Source organism: Marmota marmota, unplaced genomic scaffold (assembly GCF_001458135.2).
Source record: "Marmota marmota marmota unplaced genomic scaffold, marMar, whole genome shotgun sequence".
NCBI classification, from domain to species: Eukaryota; Metazoa; Chordata; class Mammalia; order Rodentia; family Sciuridae; genus Marmota; species Marmota marmota.
Genome location: NW_025999960.1, coordinates 12,305,214 through 12,325,978, shown reverse-complemented (window position 1 = coordinate 12,325,978; position 20,765 = coordinate 12,305,214). Strand labels below are relative to the sequence as shown.

Here is a 20,765-nt window from a genome sequence, read left to right as displayed (position 1 = left end):
ACAATCAATGAGGTGAAGAGACAGCCTGTGGAATGGGAGCAAATTTGCTACATGCACATCAGGTAGAGCACTAATCTCTAAGATAAAGAACATCAAAAAAACAAATAACCCAATAATAAATGGGCTAAGGAACTGAACCAACACTTCTCAGAAGAAGATATACAATCAATCAACAGGTATATGGAATAATGTATAACATCTCTAGCAGTTAGAGAAATACAAATCAAAACTACTCTTTTCATCTCACTCCAGTCAGAATGGCAGTTATCAAGAATACAAGTAACAGTAAGTGCTGGTGGGATGTGGGGGAAAAGTCATACTCATACATTGCTGATGGGACTGCAAAGTGGTCCAACCAATCTGGAAAGTAGTATATAGATATCCCTTAAAAACTTGAAATGGAACCATCATTTGACCTAGGTATGCCACTCCTCGGTCTATATCCAAAGGACTTAAAAACAGCATACTACAGTGACAGAGCCACATGGATGTTTATAGCAGCACAATTCTTAATAGGTAAATTGTGGAACCAACCTAGATGCCCTTCAGTAGATGAATGGATAAAGAAACTGTGGTATATATACACAAAATGGAATATTATTCAGCATTAAAAGGAGAATAAAATCCTGGCATTTGCAGGTAAATGGATAGAGCTGGAGAATATCAAGTTAAGTGAAGTAACCCAATCCCAAAAAAACAAATGTTTTCTCTGATAATTGGATGCTAATCCATAATGGGGAGGGGCATAGGAGAAGTTGAGGAACTTTGGATTGGACAAAGGGGAGGGAGGAGAGAGAAGGGAGGATGGGGGTAGAAAAGATGGTGGAATGAGAGGGATATGTTTACCCTAGGTATATGTATGATTGCAAAAGTATGATTCTACTTTGGGTACAACCAGAGAAGTGAAAATCTGTGCTCCATTTGTGTAAAATGAATTGAAGAGCATTCTGCTGTCATGTATAACTGATCAGAACAAATTAAAAAATTACATAATTATATAAGAGGTGGAAAAGTTTAAATAATTATTTATTAGTGTAATATAAAATATCTAAAAAGAGTGTAACAGGCAGGAGTGGGTATTGGGGAATTTAAGCAAAGTAATAAATCTTTAAAACAGCTTTTCTTGAAAAAGAAAATGTGATATTCTTTAAGACTGTACCCAGTTAGTAGTAGGGTTATCTGGGGACAGATTTTAACCTGGAAAGAAGATTGGAGGATACAAGAAATTGGTAGGAGGGGCAGGAAGAGGATTAGAAAGAATATGAAAGGAATAAGAAAACGGAAAGGACATTAAAGAGAGTAAAAGAAGAAAAGAAAACAGGTAGACACAAACACAAATATGTTTTGAAATGAATTGGGAAGTATGAAAGAGGAGGAGTGGGGAATAAGGGAAAAAGGTTTCATAAGGAGGAAGAAGGAAGGACAGAGACCATATGAAAAGACTGATGATATAGGAGAGTTTGTTATAAATGAAATGGGATATCTGGAGGCAGCAGTGGAGTGCTGAAGTTAGCTGGACAGCTTGACTGTGAGTTAGACTAGAGGTGACTGTACACAGATTAAAAGTGTTCCTTTACAGGCTGAAGAATCCAGATATGCCTTTGATACTGGCATGTGGAGAGTGCAAAACATGCAATATAATACTACCCTATACTAAAATGTACTCTTCATAATGTCTGGAATCATTTCGAATTATTACAAAAGATAAAATTTGATCATATTTCTTAAATAATCTAAGACTTAGAATACTATTTAAAATCCTAGTATACTACTAAAAATCCCAAGGTTAAGGGGAGAAGACAAGTGTTAAATGTTGGAAGATAGTAAATTTTAGACTGATATGGGGATAATGAAAGACTTCTAGAAATCTGAAAGAACACAGCATAAATACTATGCTAAATTATTCAAGATAAAAATACTAAGTAAATGAACAGTTTATTATGGAATTCCCTTTCAGAGTCAATTGTACCATACAACATATAAATTACTTGTGACACTTAATAGCTATACTTTTTTCTGACTTGAGACAGGGCAACTAAGGTTCTAGGCAAATGAGGAAGTACTATCTCTCAACCTCAGGGGAGGTGTGTTTGCTAAACCAACTACAGTACAAAGAACACAACAAGTTCAAGTACACAGGTTAGACAGACTCTGCTGCAGAATAACATTCCCTGATACTACTCCAACTCCAAATCAACAACAAGGACATAAGGAGGAACAATCAGAGAGGGAACTAAGGTCCAACTCTTTGGCATCTACTCAGACATCAAAAACAGAAAGAAGTCCCAGAACAAACAAGATAATTACACACAAAAGGACAGACACACACAAACATACACACACAAGAGGTAAGGTAATCCACCTCTACCAATATGCAAGTCTAAGACCGCTGAAAACATGAGAAAATAGGCATGCCAATCTCCCCCCCAAAATCCACAATCCCCCAATAGAAGATCCCACTGATAGTGAGGTAGATGAAAGCGCAGAGGAAGATTATAAAAAACTGATTATTAAACTGTTCACTGAACTAAAAGAAAATATAAGGAAGGAATTTTTAAAAGAGCAGTTAGAGAAGTGAAAAGACTACTTTATGAAATAGAAATAGTGAAAAGAAATCAAGCTAGAAATAAGACACAATCAAATTAAAAACTCACTTGAAAGCATCACTAACAAATTAGAATGCATAGAAAATAGAACCACAGCTCTTGAAGACAGAATATAGGGCTTTTTAAACAATGAATCTTTTTTTTTAATACAACACCTTTGTTTTATTATTTATTTTTAATGTGGTGCTGAGGATCGAACCCAGGGCCTTGCATGCGCTAGGCGAGCGCTCTACCGCTGAGCCACACCCACCCCCTAAACAATGAATCTTGAGTATACAGAGCACAATAAAGAGAAAAACTTATGGAACATGACCAGAACAAATATGAACTCTAGGACAACATTAAAAGACCAAACCTCAGAACCACTGGACTATGAGAGAATGTGGAGAAACAAACTAAACCATAAAGAATATTTTCAGTGAGATAGTTACAGAAAACTTATCCCATATCAGAAATGAGATAGACATTCACATACAGGAGGCTTGTAGAATCCCACATAGATCTAGTCAAATGAGAAGTTTACTAAGACACATAATAATCAAAATGCCTAACACAGAAAATAAGAAAGGAATATTAAAAGCTACAAAAAAAGAGAAATATCAGGTCACATTTAGAGGCAACCCAATAAGGCTTACTTCTGATTTCTCAGCTCAGACGTGCCTAAAATCATGAAGGGCCTGGAATGAGGTAGTCAAAGCCCTTAAAGAAAACAATTGCCAGTCAAGGTTATTAAACCCAGCAAAGCTTAGTTTTAAATTTGAGGGGGAAATAAAATCATTCCATGATAAGAATAAACTAGAAGAATTCATTTACACTAAGTCAGCACTACAAAGAATACTCAAAAATAAACTACCCACAGAGGAACTAAAAAACATTTCCCAAACCTCCCAAACACAGGAAGTTTCATAGAAGAATAATCCACTAAATAAGAATCAAGACAGGATAAAATATATTAAAAAACCAGAATGGCAGGAAACCACAAACACATATTCATACTAATGCTGAATGTTAACAGTCTCAACTCTCCAATTAAAAGACACAGATAAGCAGAATGGATCAAAAAACAAGATGCAACTACATGTTGTCTACAAGACACTCATCTTATAGGCAAGGACATTCACAGGCTGAAGGTAAAAAGATGGCAAAAAAGTTCCACACATGTGGTCCAAGAAAATAAGCAGAAGTAGCTATTCTTGTATCTGACAAAGCAGATCAAGCAAAAATTAATCAGAGGAGACAAGAAGGTCTCTACATCCAAGTAAAGGGAATAATCTAACAAGAAGATAAAAAGATAATAAAAATTTGTGCCCTAAATGTCAACGTACCTGATTATATGGGCAAAATACAAGATTAAATCCCACACAAAGCCTAACACAATAATACTGGGTGATTTCACCACATCCTTACCACCATTAGACAGGTCAACAAAACATGAAATCAATGAGCATTCCTCTAACTTAAACAATACTATAAATCAAATGGATCTAATGGACATCTACAGAATATTCTACCCTAAAACAGCAGAATTTATCTTCATCTCAGCTGCAAATGAAACTTTTTTCCAAAATAGATCATATTCTAGGCCACAAAGCAAATCTTGGCAAATACCAAAACAAACAAACAAAATAACTCAAAACCTGATATAATCCCATATGTCCAATCATATCATAATGGAGTAAAGTTAGAAATCAACGTAAGGAATATTAATAGAAACCACATAAACACATGGAGATTGAACAATACTCTCTCAAAGGAAGAATGGATCAAAGTAGAAATGAGAAGAGAAATTCAAGAAATTCCTAGAAACAAACAAGAACAGAGATACAACATATAAATATCTCTGGGACAGTATGAAAGCAATTCTAAGAGGAAAATTTACAGCACCGAGTACCTACCTTAAAAATCTAGATCCCAAATAAATAAGCTTATATTCCACTTCAAGGCTTTAAAGTAGAAAAAACTAACCCCCAAAACCAGTAGAAAACAGGAAATAATCAAGATTTGAGCTGAAATTAATGAAATGAGAATAAGAAAACAATTCACAGGATCAATGCAACAATGTTCTTTGAAAAAGGTTCTTTGAGAAGATAAATAAGATTGGCATTAGCTAATAAAAAAATAAAATAGATTGGCAAACCCTTGCTCAAACTAACCAAATGAAAGAGTAAGAAAATGCAAATCAACAAGATTAAGAGATGAAAAAGGACAAATGTCTTTTACCAATAGAATAACACCATAAGAATAAAGGGTACACTGGGAGCTCTCCCTGGTGCTGCAACTGCCATGTTTACTTGAGAGCTGACTCAGAGATTGGCATTTTTTAACAATGAATCCAAGCTGACCTGTTTGCTGGAATTCTCAGGCAAATTATACACTCACTGTCTAAGTAAATTCTTTCAAAATTTATTTGAAAGAGATAGAGCAAAGGGTTTTATTCTAGATCATTTATGCATGATGTTTTTTTATACTTTCCAAATAATTTTTAACAATTACAAAAATATACAAATAGTAACAATAAATCCAATTAATGTATACATATATGTAAATGGGAAGCAATGGATTAATAATAGGCTATATGGTTAGCTAGGAATTAGCTTTGGATTATCTAGGAATATCTAGGAATTAGCTTTGCGAGGAAAAAAATGTTTTACCTTTGAATTTATCTTTTATTAGTGTGGCTACTCTTACAAAACTACAAATCTTTAGTTGTTTTTCCACTTTCTGGTCATAATTAATAGATAGCAATTATTCCACTATCTATATCATACCCATTTATTACATTTACTTCTTTTAAGTCGTTTACACCTTATCACATTATGAATCTTTCTAAGCACCTAGCATGAACAAGGAAGATAATCAGAATTACCTAAATCACAACCAAGAAATCACTGAGAATAACTATTTTAAATTTAGGAAATAACTAACATTTATTTGGGGAAATAAAAAAACAGATGATGGTTTTTGTTCCACTTATTCAGAATGTGCACCACAAGAATGACCCACAAAGAATCAAGATATTGCAATGTAAAAGTTCATTGGAATTGCTTTGGGCATTCCAACAGAAGCTGTAGTTTTAATCAGCATGGCTTACGATGAAAACAAATTATGATCAAATATCTTTAGAAACAGTTGTCAAGTCTAAATGTAAGTAGTAGAAAGGAAGGATTCTCTTCAAGTTTATTGCTTTAGTTCAAACAGCTTAGCAAGTGATTCAATTCTCTGAGGTAGTTGGCCTCTGAAAAAGAAAAATGCTTCTTTTCATAAGAAACTTATCCAAAATAAATGAGCCAAGGAACTGAACAGACACTTCTCAGAAGATGACAGACACTACTCAGAAGATGATATACAATCAATCAACAACATGAAAAAATGTTCAAAATCTCTAGCAATTAGAGAAATGCAAATCAACACTACTCTAAGATAACATCTCACTCCAGTCAGAACAATAAATGTTGGCGAGGATGTGGGGAAAAAGGCACACTCATACACTGGTGGGACTGCAAATAGGTGCAGTCAATATGGAAAGCAATATGGAGATTCCCTGGAAATCTGCGAATGGAACCACCATTTGACCTAGGTATCCCAGTCCTCGGTTTATATTCAAGGGACTTAAAAACAGCATACTACAGGGACACAGGCACATCAATGTTTATAGCAGCACAATTCATAATAGCTAAATTGTACAACCAACCTAGATGCCTTTTAGTAGATAAATGGATAGGGAAACTTTGATTTTATATAAATACAAACACACACACACACACAATAGAACATTACTCAGCATTAAAAGAGAATAAAATATGGCATCTGCAGGTAAATGGATGAAGTTGGAGAATATAATGCTAAGTGAAGCAAGTCAATCCCAAAAAACCAAAAGCCAAATGTTCTCTTTGATATGAGGATGCTGGTACATAATGGCAATGGGTGTGTGGGGCGGGGGATGGAGGAACTTTAGATAGTGCAAAGGGAAGGGAACAGAAAGGAGGGGGCAAGGGAGTAGGAATAATGGTGGAATGAGTTAGACATCATTACCCTAAGTACATGTATAAGACATGAATGGTGTGAAAATACTTTGTGTACAATCAGTGTCTTGAAAAATTGTGCTCTATATGTGTAATATGAAATAAATTGCATTCTGTCATCATGTATAACAAATCAGAAGAAATTAAAAAAAACTTATCCAAATAGTCAACTGATGGGAAGCTTTTTGTCTAAAGACATTTATAATAATACTCTTTATACCACCTCATGAATTAGACATTGTAGGTAAAAACAAGAACAAAAACTTCTGGATATTTGTGTCACCAACCCATGTTTCCCATTTTTTTAATCACTTGTTCCTCTTAAACCAAAAGAAAGCACAACTTAGGACAGCAGAACACATTCTTGTCTGAAAGACCAGTTTGTAAAAGAGGTAAAAAGATGGAGCTGGGGTTGTAGCTCAGTGGTAGAACACTTGCCTAGTTTGTGTGAGGCACTGGATTCAATCCTCAGCACCACATAAAAATAAACAAAGGAATTGTGTTCATCTACAACTAAAAGGTGTTGGGTGTGTGGGAGACTCCCCCTTCTCTAGAGAACATCATGGAATCCCTTAGCCCTCCCCCTCCTCTCCAAAGGGCATCAAATTCAAAAGTTTCCTCGAACAATCCTCACAGGACGCAGTGTCCACTCCCTGTTCCTGAGTCACCCTGCCAATCAGCACCTGTCATGTCCCCTTCTTAAGCTGAAGCTTGTAAACACATGCTCTCTTCTCTCTTCCTTTTTCTTTCCTCTTCTTTCTCTCCTCTCTCTACCCTTTCTCTCTCTCTGCTCTCTTCCTTTTTCTCTCTGCCTCTCCTTTTCTTCCCCTTTGGGCAGCCCCCCAATAAAATCTCTTGGTTGAATCTCCATCTCAGGTGAGCCACTCGCCTTTCAAAAGGTATATATTAAAAAAAAAAAAAAAAGAATTAAAATTTTGCAAGTGGTAAAAAGCTACTCTAAGAAAGCTGCTAACCTAGTTCAGTGGTCTTCAATTGAGGTGGCATCACTCTAGGGACAGTAATGGTAGGGTCATTTTTGTTTTTCACAATGACCAAAGGAAGCACTATTGATAATCAGTAGTCAGGAATCAGGCATACCAAACATGCTATAATACACAAAGTCTGTGGAATCCCAAATGCCAATATTTTTTTCTACTGAGAAACACTGATCTAATTCAATTATAAAAATAAACTAAAAATTCTGAATAAATTAAGAAATTCCCAACGAAAATTTGATTCATGAATATCCATTATTTCTAAACAAAGGAAACAGGAGCTTAAGAATACAGAGGCCCTGCCTCCAACAGAAATAAATGTCCTAGCATAACTAAACCATACCAACTAGAAAATAACTATAAAAAATTATTTTATCCAGAATTTAACAAGATGCTGATATCCAAAAGTATCATTTGCAAAATCCACCTACTAAATAAACTAAAGCAATGAAGCCAGGCAAAAAAATAAATTCAAAGAATAAAAAGAGGAAGATATGCATGCTAGAAAACATGAAGAACTTAAAATATTTTTACCCTTAGTAAGAATATTATTGTGAAGCTGAAATTTTGTCCCAGTTGAATAAGCAGTGGAGGCCAGCCTAGGGAGTGTTATGACATCACTATTAGAAATCTCATATTCCAAATTAGTTGCAAGTTACCAAATAAAGCTCATTTATAAACTGATTGCTACATTCAATGGCTAAGAGTAATTACAAATTTGATTTCATAATGATAATTAAGACTTTTATTATGTATAAATCTTGAGTTGGAAGGACAGACATATTTACCATATGCTATTCTAATCTGTTTAACAATCCTATTGAAATGAATGTATACTTAAATCTTTAAATAGACTAAATTTTGAATATATTAAAAATGGTATTAAGTAATTTCTTATATTTTATAAAATAGTAAAAAAATTAAAATCCATGTTTTCTTTATAGCAAGTTATAAACAATGAAAACAATACTTATTGAAGAACTGTTAAATGATTAGATAAGACTGAACTTTACTAGAAAAGTAAAAACCATGTCATCATACTAGTATATCAATTCATAATTTCTCAAAAATAGTGCAATATCTGACAAAATAAACCACAAAATTGACATATACAACTTTTCAGCATTATTGTTATTCTATACATTAGACTTTTTTCAAGGAAAGTAATAAAAGGATATACTAATTGAAAACCATGTATTATTATTAATAAAAAAATACATTATTTAATTGAAGTGTTGATTAAAACGCTCTGAAAAACTTTTACTTTTTTCAAAGAAACATAAGATCCAACATGGGCATTTCTACTTCCAGAAATGACAGGTCATTTAGACCCATCTTCTCACTGAGAAAAGCAGCTATTATATAAAAATGTATTTTAAAAATTATCCAAATGCATCAGAGAATGACAAAATAGTGATGGCTTACTGGATCAAGAGATGAGAAGACAAAAATTCAGAAAGGTAAACACACCACTCAGAACTATATTTAACCGGAGAAACATTGTGAAAAAGGTGAGTGAATCTGAGTAGTATATTTGACAGCCTGAAGTGAGAAATAAACACAAAAACTATTTTTACTATGACCCTAAAAATTTATGCTCCACTAGTAAAGGCAGAACAGAGTCTTGTAAACACTATAGATTCATTTTGACTCATCTAGGAAGCTCAGAAAATTTTAATCACTGAAAATGTATGAAGGTGATCCCAGATTGCTAAATGACCCAGGATCTTTGTTCCAAGCAATCTATGCAAAACAAAACAAAACAAAAAACCCTCTGGAGAAAGACAATATTATTTCAGTTCTCAAATTATGTATATAAACAGTTTTCAGGCACAGTTCAGTATATAGAGACAAGAAAAACCAGAAGGCAACAGACAAAAGAGTCAACAAAAACAGAAACAAAAGAATGAAAAGAGACTCAAAGGCACTCCAGATACCATATTATTAAACACAGACTAAAATCCCAGGCAAGACTTTTTAAAAAAAATCCGTATCTGCTTATCACATGAAAGATTAAAAAACAAAGACAAAAACAATTTGTAAAGGCAGGCAGAGGAAAAAATTAGACATTTTCTTGAAAGGGGCAAGCATAGATACATCTTCAAGTATTCACTAGAAATAATGGAAACCAGAGGCAAGAGCATTAAGTTTTCACTGTGTTCTAAGAAAAAAACCCAAAAATTTAACATTCAGTAGTCAGAGAATATGTCACTGAAAAGTTGAAACATTTCCTGATAATTAAAAACTCATTTAAAAAAATTTACCATCAGACATTCACTAAAAGGAATATTTCTCTTTAGGTAGGAGAATAATGATGCTGAATGAAGTAATGGAGATGATGAAAGTAATAACAAGACATAAAAAAAATATGCATTTGGAGTCATCCCTGGCCTAGGTTCCAGGACCCTGCAAATACCAAACCTGGGGATGTTCAAGTTCAAGTCCTTTGCATAAAATAGTGTATTATTAGCATATAACCTATCTATATCCTCCCATATACTTCAAATCATCTCTAAATTGCCTATAATATACAATACAATTTAAGTTTTGTGTAAATAGTTATTATACTGTACTGTTTGAGGAATGACCGGGGTTGGAGGTATTTTCATGTTTCCTACACCATTTTTCCACAACCACAGTTCATTGAATAAACAGATGTAAAATTCTTGAATATGGAGGGGTGTGTGTGTGTGTGTGTGTGTGCGTGCACGTGCGTGCGTGTAAAATAATGTCTTCTGGGATTTAAATATAGACAGTATAAAAATAACACAATACTCGGCCAGACACAGTGGTGCATACCCGTAAACCCAACAACTCAGGAAGCTGATACAGGAAGATCTCAAGTTCAAACCCAACCTCAGAAACTTAGCAAGATTTTAGGCAACTTAGTGAGACCTTATCTCAATATTAATAATAAAAAGGGGTAGGGATATGACTCAGTAGTAAAGTGCCCCTGGAAAATTCAATCCCTAGTACAAAAAAGAAGATAAATACAAGACCATGACATGTATGAATCAGAGGCAGTGATACAATTAAAGTATTCTAGGTGCTTCAATTAGATATTTCAATTTCTGGAAGGGATAAAAGTACCAAGTATTTCATAAGACCATGACAAATGCTATCAGTGTAAATATATAAATATATAAACACATAAATGCACGCACATGCACACACACACACACACACACACACAATAATAGATTAAAAAGAAACCCTCAGTTAATGCTAATGAGGTAAGAAGGAGAAAAAGAATATGATCAAGTTGAATGATAAAAATTCAAAACAAAACATTAGGTTTAAACCCAAATACATCACTAGTTGTGTTAAATATCAACAGACTAAGCACTTAAGTTAAATGACAAAGATCTCCAACTACATTTTAAAAACCCAACTATGTGCTATTTATCCAAAAAAATAAACATTTAAAATATAATCAATAACCAAATATAAGCTGATGTAGTTTTGTTAATATCAGACAAAACAAATTTGTTAGAGAAAAGGCAAATTTTATAATGATATTATTCAACTTACTAACAAAAAAGGATTCAATTCTCCTGGTAGATATAAACATTTCGATCTTGACCTTTTGGGGGAGAGTGGGGGAGTGTGTGTGTGTGTGTGTGTGTGTGTGTGTGTGTGTTGTGTGTATAAAGTGAAAGAACTAAAAGAAGAAATGATATAAAGCCAAAATTATCATGATCATTTTATTTTAAATATACCTCTCTTAGCTGAAAAAACAAAACCCAGTAAAATATATAGTTTTAGTTTACAAACTTGATATTAATGGACAAATTAGTTTGTCTATCTCAATAGTGGACACCATGATGTATTGGTCTTTATATACATTTTGTAATGGCTAAATTAAGCTAATTAAGATTTTGTAATGACTAAGCTAAGTTTACAAACTTGAATTAGTAAACTTTAAAACACTGCATTCAGTGTTACAATACAGAATATACTGACTTACACTTATAAAATACTTAAACATTTACTAGATATGGGGTCAAAAAATAAATTCAAATATAAGTGGAGTCACACATAATATGTTTTCTGACCACAGAACAAATAAATCAGATAACAAAAATAAAAAGATAAGGAAATCCTTACATGATTGGAAATTAGGAGGTGAAAGGAAGAAGAGACTGGGGTCCCACAATTTCCCTCAATCACCCAAGGACCCTCACTAGACTCCACCTTTTAAAGTCCCAGCATCTTCCAATAGTGCCTCCTCACTGGGTGCCAAGTCGTAACACGTGGGCTTTTGGGGGACATCCCAGATCCAAAGCCCAGCAGGCCGCTGCCTTCGAGACTCAGCTTGGTCCTGTGGCATCGAGCATGAGTGAGTCCGTCTGGTTTGGCCTGTCTGGGGGCTGGTGCAGGAGCCCAGGTCAAAGCGAAGGCCTCTGCCATCTTGGTGTAGGGCCTGCAGCCTGGCTCAGCTGATTTATCAGCTCCAAAAGGCTCACAAAGAAGAAATAATAATACAAAGTAGGAAAACAGTTCAACTTTATAATAGATAAGAATATACAAAATGTGCAGAAACGAAATAAAAGTAATAAAGCTTCAAAATGCAAATATTACAAAGCAAAGATGAAAATTAAAGATAAGCAACCATTCAAAAAAGATTTTTAAAAAGGATATTAAATGCAAGAAAAGGAAATAGGTATAAAAGAAAAAAGCAGAAATGAATGAAGTAGAAAATACAAGATCAAAATCCAAAGTTTCTCAGAAAACACTAATCAAATTGATTACCTTCTGGTGACAATGATGGAAATTGGACAGCTAACAAACTAATAAAGAATGAAAAAGGGTACACCAACTATAGATACTATAGACATTACAATATTTGACAGTACTATAATTATTAAATAAATTAAATCTGTAATTGCAAACCTACCAAAAAAGAAATTCTAAACACTAGATGATTTCCTTGATGGTGGGAATTGTATTAAACATTTGAGAAATAAATTATCACCCTACATAAACTTTTCAAAAGAAGACAAAAAATTGAAAGGCAAGTCACTTGCAAATAGTAATGAACTACAATCAAAATATGAGTTTTTACATGATTGCTGGTTACAATGTTATATCTTAAAAAATAACAAAAAGAATAAATAATTATATATCTAGGAATAAACTAAGAAAAATGCATAAAACCTTTACAAAGAAAATGACAAAACTTTACTGAGAGATCCTAATAAACAATTTAAAAATTTCTTGGGTTAGAAGGATAAATATTATAACGGTATCAGTTCTCCCCAAATTTAGTCCAAGTCATAATTCCAAGGTATTTTTGAACTAGAAGAACATAAGTTAAGTCTATATTATATGAAATATGCAAAAAAACCAAAGTTATAAAATCTTAAGGCATGAAAGAGGCAGAAGCAATTACTTGATTCCATCTCTTTTGCAACATCTGTGCCTTATTCATTGTTCCAAAACAAGTACGTGGATGGCATGCAGTAGGGGACACCATTTACTCAACTAAGCGGAATTTTTCCAGTCAGTAATTTATCCAGTTTATATTATTTCCACCAAAATTTGTATCCTATGGATACTCTGAGGTAAAGGTAAGAGGGAAGTAACATTCTGAACACAAATGTTTACTAAGTGTACAAATTAGGTGCTAAACAGATTTTAAATTTATTTTCTAGATTTAAAACTCCCTACCCACTAGTATTTCTTCATAAGCTATCCAAATATTGAAAGCATCCAAATATTGATCCCCTTTGGACCATTTAAATTTGTCTTTATAACATTTCGGTTCTCCTCAAAGGTATCAACACTAAGAAATCCAAATTTAACATACCCATAAATAAAGGATAAATGTACTGAGAAATTTTGATATTTTTATTTTTCACTGAGTACAAACACTATATTTAGAAATACATAAACAAATAGTTCTGTAAACAGAATATTGTCAGACAGCAAAATCCCTTGCCTAAGAACAAAATATGTAATTGGAAACAAAGTATTAAATCATCAGGTAGTAGGATATCCCATTCTAGTTTAATAAAACATAGTGATTATAAAACATTAAAATAGTTCATTTTTTAGTATATGTTGAGCTTTGGTTACTTGATATATCCTTATATTTATGCTTTTAAAATCAAGACACAAAAATATAAAATTACATAGAATATTATAGAAATACAATGATAACATTGTTTCTATAATCCCATTATGGACATAATTCTTTTTCCTTCCTTAAGATCACTCGGGAACATGGGTAAAGAGTGACCAGCAATAAAATAAAATATACAAATACACCATATAAAGACATGAGTATTTTCATTTTCAAGCAAAAACTTCACAAACGTTGTTCAGAAAATTGAGTTACTAGCAAATCAGAAACTATAATTCAATATTAAAAGTCTGAATAGTGTGTTCAAAATCTTCCAAAATGTCAAACCATGAAATAATTTACAAGTATATTTAAGTTGCTTCATTCTAGAAAAACTTCAAATTAAATGGTGAAGTTGTACACTTGTCTATATCCATAGACAGATACATAGAAACACGTATTTATGCACAAGTGTGCAACATATGCCCAATTCTTTTGGCAGAAAGAGTCTGATGTGGTCAGTGTCCATCTTGGATCAAAGAGCTATATGGTGAGGACCACAGAGTGCATACCACATTAGGCATGCCCACAGAACAAGAAGGCATGTAACTTACTGGCAGCCACCATGAAAAGTACTGAATTTAAACAATACAGCTTCCAAGTTCCAAGATATCTCTCTCTCTCTCTCTCTCTCTCTCTCTCTCTCACACACACACACACACACACACACACACACACTCACACTCACACTCACACAGCATTTTTCCCAAACTGGCAAAAAGAGTAAAAATGACTTGGGGATAGTAGAAGGCCACTGCAAAAAAAATAACATTGTCTCATACTATGAAAAATCGTTTTCTTTGCTTTTAATTCCTAGTTTAACAAAATCAAAAAATCAGTTTGATGTTTGTCTTTCTTTGTTACTTCTTTGTAACTTTAATCTCTCCTTAAAAAAAAAAAAACTTAACAAATGAGCTCATCGGTTACTTTTCATTCAATTGATTTTCTCTTCTTTCTGGTAGGCATTAAAAGTATTATTTAGATCTTAAACAGTTATTCAAGTAATAAGGGATCTAATATAAAGAAAAATAGGAAGTCAAAGTAGAGGATGTCTGAGTAGAGATGACATAGTAAAGCAGTGACTAAAATTTCCACAGTAACAAAACCATCAAATTTTATCTGGGCATATTCGACCAGAGTAAAGAATACATTTTGTAGGCTCCTTATATCCAGGTGCAGCTATATGCCTAAATTCTGGACAATCTGAGATCTAAACAAAGTGACCTATGGCAGTTTCCAGAAATCCAGAAACTGTCCTTGAAATACATGAAAGAAGTGCTCAACAAATTTCAATCCTATTTCTCACTGAAAATCCAAGCGACCACATAAGATTTAGCATTGTAATTTGAAAACAGTTTTAATGCAACATCATCTGCAGTTTACCAAGGAGATCACACATGAATTTAATTCCAAATTTGCTTTCTTTCAAAAAACTTTTCCTTTTTATTAAGGTAAAAAAATTCACATAACAAACACTGGGCATTGAACCCAGGACTTTGCACACCTTAGGCAAGTATTCTACAACTGAGTCACATCCCCAGCCGCAAATTAACCGTTTCTTTGAGGGAGGAACTGGGGATTGAACTCAGGGGCACGTGATCACTGAGCAACATTCCCAGTGCAATTTTGTATTTTATTAATACAAAATACCAACACGGAGACTTTCTACCGGTCCTGTTCTTAGTGCTCGAATGTCCCAACCTGAAGCTGAAGCCGCTGCCCTGGGTGCACATGCCGTTGGCCATGACGGTGTACACTCTGATGGTGGTGTCTTATTTCCTCATCACCAGAGGAATAATTTATGTTGTTATTGTTAAACCACCGAGTGTTGGCTCTATGACTGATGAACATGGGCATTAGAGGCCAGTAACTTTCTTGGCCTACAGAGTAAATGGACAATATATCATGGAAGGACTTGCATCCAGCTTCCTGTTTACAATGGGGGGTTTAGGTTTCATAATCCTGGACTGATCCAATGCACCAAATATTCCAAAACTAAATAGATTTCTTCTACTATTCACTGGATTCGTCTGTGTCCTACTGAGCTTTTTCATGGCTAGAGTATTCATGAGAATGAAACTGCCGAGCTATCTGATGGGTTAGAGTGTCTTTTGAGAAGAAATCAGTGGATTCTGGATTTGCTCCTGTTGATGAAGTATTAAAGGCTGTACCAGTCCTCTACTACGAAATGTGGAAAAGAATAAAAAGCAGCAGTAAAAGTATCAAGTGAAAATATAGGAAGTATATGAAAGCTTGGACTAGAATTTCTTGGTATCAGAGACAAGTTTATCACAGTATTTTTTTCCTGCTGACCTGTTGTACCAACAATGTTAAGTGTCATTTTCTTAGTTTTTCATTTTGTAAATATACTGTTCTTGTAAAATTATAATACTGAATAAAGTGATTACAACCCCCTTTAACATTTTTTGGAGATATTTCTGATTTTCAGAAGTTAATATAAAATCAGGAAGCAAGATCTCTGAGAACTCTGGACTGCTGATCCGCTTCATTGATGGTGCTTTGCCTTTAAACAGTGTGTGGGATAGTACGTTATTTCACATATGTATGCAAGACTGTTTCCTCAACAGTAAGATGTATGAAAGGAGCAGAAATAAATAATTTTTCTAATAAAAAAGAGAGAGAGCAAAAGAGAGAGAGAGAGAGAGAGAGAAAGAGACAGAGAGTCTCACTGAGTTACTTAGCGCCTCACTTTTGCTGAAGCTGGCTTTGAACTTGTGATCCTCCTACCTTAGCCTCCTGAGCCACAGGGATTACAGGCGTGCACCACCACACCCAGCTCCAAATTAACCATTTTTAAGTGTATAATTTTTTGACATTTGAAATATTCATAATATTATGCACCATTGTCTCCATCTAGTTTCTAAATATTTTCCTCATCCTAAAGGAAACTGCATCAATACCAGTCCAATATAAATCTGCTTTATGTCCTTACATTTGGCTATTGACTCTAATTTATATAAACTGAACCCTAAAATACATGACCTTTTGTGTTTAGCTTCTTTTATTTAGCACAATGTTTCTGAGGTTTGCCCATGTTGTAGCATGTCTTCAGAATATTCTCTTTTTATGACTGAATAATATTCTGTTATATGTATATACCACATTTGGCTTATTATCCATGCCTCAGCTGATGGATATTTTGGGGTTTTTTACACCTTTTGGCTGTTATGAATACTGCTGCTTTGAACAGACAGTTTAACCTATATGACAGCAGAATACATTCAATTCTTATTACACATAAAAAGCACAATTTTTCATATCTCTGGTTGTATACACAGTCTATTCACAACAATTCAAGTCTTCATACCTATACTTTGGATAATAATGATCATCACATTCACCATCATTAATAACCCCATGCCCCTTCCTTCCCCTCCAACCCCTCTTCCCTATCTAGTGTTCGTCTATTCCTCCCATACTCTGCTCCCTATGCCACTATCAATCGGCCTTCTTATAACATTTGGCTTTTTGGGATTGGCTAACTTCATTTAGCATTATCTTCTCTAACTCCATCCATTTACCTGCAAATGCCATGATTTTATTCTCTTTTATTGCTGAATAATATTCCATTGTGTATATATACCACATTTTCTTTAACCAACAGATTAGATCACTTGGAAGAAAGAACGTCAGATAATAAAGACAAAGTATACAATCTGGAAAATAAAGTTGATCACATAGTGAAGAAACCATGAACAGAACATGCAAGAATGATGGGACAGCAACAAAAGAACAAATCTAAAAGTTCTTGGGATAGAGGAAGGCACAGAGTTTCAAACCAAAGGAATGCACAGTCTCTTCAATGAGATAATATCAGAAAATTTCCCAAGCATGAAGAATTAGAAAACCAAATACAAGAGGCTTGCAGGACACCAAATGTACAAAATTCAACAGATCTACACCAAGGCATACTATAATGAAAATGCCTAGCATACAGAATAAGGATAGAATCTTAAAAATCACGAGAGGAGTCAGATCACATATAGGGGGAGACCAATTCATATCTCAGCAGATTTTCAACCCAGACCCTCAAAGCCAGGAGACAGTGGAACAACAACATATACCAAGCTCTGAAAGAAAATGGATGCAAACCAAGAATCTTATATCCAGCAAAACTAAACTTCAGACTGGATGATGAAATAAAAACTTTCCATGATAAACAAAAGTTAAAAGTATACAACTAGAAAGCCTGCACTATAGAACATCCTCAGCAAAATATTCCAAGAAGAGGAAATGAAAAACAATGATGAAAATCAGCAGAGGGAGGGATCACACTAAAGGAAAATCTAATCAAAGGAGAAACAAAGTCACATTAAATACCAAAAATATACAAAAATGGCTGGGAATACAAATCATGTCTCAATAATAACCCTGAATGGCAATGGCCTAAACTCACCAATCAAAAGACATAGCCTGGCAGATTGAATTAAAAAAAAAAGACCCAACAATATGCTGCCTCTAAGAGACTTATCTCATAGGAAAAGACATCCACAGACTGAAGGTGAAGGGTTGGGAAAAATCATACCACTCACAAGGACTGTGGAAGCAAGCAGGGTTTCTATCCTCATATCAAATAAAGTAGACTTTAAACTAAAGTCAATCAAAAAGGATAAAGAAGGACACTACATACTGCTCAAGGGAACCATACAACAAGACGACTTAACATTTATAAATATATATGCTCCAAACAATTGAGCATCTGCGTTCAAACAAACTTCTCAAGAGCCAAACAGACCACAACACAATGATTTTGGCTGACTTTAACACACCTTTTCATCACTTAGATAGATCTTCCAAACAAAAGCTGAACAAAGAAACTATAGAACTCAATAATACGTAGACTTAATTCACATATATATAATATTTATTTCATCTTCAACGAGAATACATTTTCTTCTCAGCAGCACATGATTCTTCTCTAAAATAGAACATATACTATGCCACAAAGCAACTCATAGCAAATATAAAAAAGTTGAGATACTACCCTGCATTCCATCGGATCAAAATGGAATGAAATTAGAAATCAATGACAAAATCCATTTCAACACCTGGAGACTAAATAATATGCTACTGAATGATAAATGGGTTGCAAAAGACATCAAGGAGGAGATTTAAAAATTTTTAGAGGTGAATGAGAACAAAGATACAACATATTGAAATCACTGGGACACTATGAAAGCAGTTCTAAGAGGAAAGTTCATTGCATGGAGTTAATTCAATAAAAGAAGAAAAAGTCAATAAATAAATGACTTAACATTACATCTCAAAGCCCTAGAAAAAGAAGAATAAATCAACACCACAAGCAGCAGAAGACAGGAAATAATTAAAATCAGAGCTGAAATCAATGAAATTGAAACAAAAGAAACAATTGAAAAAATTGACAGATATCAAAACATATCAAAAAGATCATGCACCACTATCAAGTAAGACTCATCCAGGGATGCAAGATTGGTTCAACATATAGAAATCAATAAATGTAATTCATTACATCAATAGACTCAAAGATAAGAATCGTATGATCACCTCAATAGATGCAGAAAAACACCCCTTTATGTTTAAAACACTAGAAAAACTAGGGATAACAGGAACATATCTCAACATCATAAAGGCTATCTATGCTAAGCCTCAGGCCAACATCATTCTAAATGGAGAAAAATTGAAGGCATTCCCTTTAAAAACTGGAAGAAGACAGGGATGCCCTTTTTTTTACCATTTCTATTTAACATAGTTCTTGAAACACTGGCCAGAGCAATTAGACAGATGGAAGAAATTAAAGGGATACACATAGGGAAAAGAAGAACTCAAATTGGCACTATTTGCTGATGATATGATTCTATATCTAGAAGACCCTAAAGGTTCCACTAGAAAACTTCTAGAACTAGTACATAAATTCAGCAAAGTAGCAGGATATAAAATCAATATCCATAAATCAAAAGGCATTTCTGTATATCAGTGACAAATCGTCAGAAAGGGAAACCAGGAAAACTATCCCATTTATAATAGTCTCAAAAAATATATATATAATACATGAATCAAATTAATGAAAGACGTAAAAGATCTACATAATGAAAATTAAAGAACCCTAAAGAAAGAAGTCAAAGAAGACCTTAAAAATGAAAAGATCTACCTTGCTCTTTGATAGGCAGAATTAATATTATATAAACGACCATACTTCCAAAAGCACTATACAGATTTAATGCAATTCTGATCAAAATCCCAATGACATTCCTCATAGAAATAGAAAAGGCAATCATGAAATTCATCTGCAAAAATAAGAGATCCAGGATAGCTAAAGTAATCCTTAGCAGAAAGAATGAAGCAGGTGGCATCACTATACCAGAGTTTAAACTATACTACAGAGCAATAATAACAAAATCAGCATGGTATTGGCACCAAAACAGAGTGGTAGACCAATAGTACAGAATAGAGGACACAGAGACTAACCCACAAAATTACAGTTATCTTATATTAGATAAAGGTGCCAAAAACATGCACTAGAGAAAAGATAGCCTCTTCAACAAATGGTGCTGGGAAAACTGGAAATCCATATGCAAGCAAATGAAATTAAACCCCTATCTCTCACCATGCACAAAACTCAACTCAAAATGGATCAAGGACTTAGGAATAAAACCAGAGACCCTGCATCTAATAGAAGAAAAAGTAGGCCCTAATCTCCATCATGTGGGAGTAGGCTCAAACTTCCTTAATAAGACTCCTATGACGCAAGAATTAAAATCAAGAATCAATAAATGGGATGGACTCCCAACTAAAAAGTTTCTTCTCAGGAAAACCATCTGTGAGGTGAATAGAGAGCCTATATCTTGGGAGCAAATCTTCACCCCTCACACATCAGATAGAGCACTAATCTCTGGGGTATATAAGGGTATATAAAGAACACAAAAAGCTAAGCACCAAAAAAACAAGTAACCCAATCAATAAGGTATATAAAGAACTCAAAAAGCTAAGCACCAAAAAAACAAGTAACCCAATCAATAAA

General features: G+C 34.0%; 1 protein-coding gene and 1 pseudogene across 1 annotated transcript in view; one reads left to right on the top strand and one right to left on the bottom strand.

The window, feature by feature from the left end:
* Positions 1-20,765, bottom strand: part of Arid2 (AT-rich interaction domain 2) — a 177,320-nt gene that overhangs the window by 90,821 nt on the left and 65,734 nt on the right. The window lies entirely within an intron of this gene.
* LOC107148706 lies at positions 13,849-16,469 on the top strand (annotated as a pseudogene).